At 43.0% G+C, this 944-nt stretch overlaps 1 pseudogene; it reads left to right on the forward strand.

Annotated features, from left to right (window-relative positions):
• The first annotated feature begins 370 nt into the window (after nt 1–370).
• On the forward strand, nt 371–470 carry LOC127109076 (uncharacterized; annotated as a pseudogene).
• Nucleotides 471–944: the final 474 nt, after the last annotated feature.

Genomic DNA, 944 nt, shown 5'->3' on the forward strand with positions numbered 1-944 from the left:
TCCAGTCAAGAGTTGACATTCCGCAGGAGTGTGGCCTTGGATTCCACAGACCTCGCAATTCTGAGTTATAGCAACCACGGCGGTTGGTGGTGATACGTTTAAACTTTCAATTTTCTGGACCAAAGCATCCACTTTTGCATTAACGTGATCAAGGTTACTTATTTCGTACATGCCAGTTTTCGGTTGAGGTTTTTCCACTGTTGTTCGTTCGGTTCCCCACTGATAGTGGTTTTGGGCCATGCTCTCGATAAGCTGGTAAGCATCAGCATAAGGTTTGTTCATTAGTGCACCACCTGCAGCGGCGTCTATTGTTAACCTTGTATTGTATAAGAGACCATTATAAAATGTGTGAATTACTAACCAGTCTTCCAAACCATGGTGTGGGCAAAGTCTCATCATGTCTTTGTATCTTTCCCATGCTTCGAAAAGAGACTCGTTGTCTTTCTGTTTAAATCCGTTTATCTGGGCTCTTAACATAGCTGTTTTGCTTGGCGGAAAATATCGGGCAAGAAAAACTTTCTTCAACTCGTTCCATGTGGTGACTGAGTTGGAAGGGAGAGATTGAAGCCATCTTCTAGCGCTATCTCTTAATGAGAAAGGAAAAAGACGAAGTCGAATTGCCTCTGAAGTGACACCATTAGCTTTAACAGTATCAGCATATTGAACAAATACGGATAAATGAAGGTTTGGATCTTCGGTAAGATTTCCAGAGAATTGGTTCTGTTGCACAGCCTGCAACAACGAAGGTTTAAGTTCAAAGTTGTTTGCTTCGATTGCGGGCGGAGCAATACTTGAATGCGGTTCATCTTGCGATGGAGCGGCGTAATCTCTAAGAGCGCGAGCTGGTTCTGCCATCTCGGTTAAAGAAGGAAAAATGTTTTTGATATCAGGAAGGTTTATAGGAGGGAGATTGTTTTCGGCACGATATTCCCGAATTCGTCGTA

The sequence above is a fragment of the Lathyrus oleraceus genome, chromosome 7 (assembly GCF_024323335.1).
Source record: "Lathyrus oleraceus cultivar Zhongwan6 chromosome 7, CAAS_Psat_ZW6_1.0, whole genome shotgun sequence".
Lineage (NCBI taxonomy): Eukaryota > Viridiplantae > Streptophyta > Magnoliopsida > Fabales > Fabaceae > Lathyrus > Lathyrus oleraceus.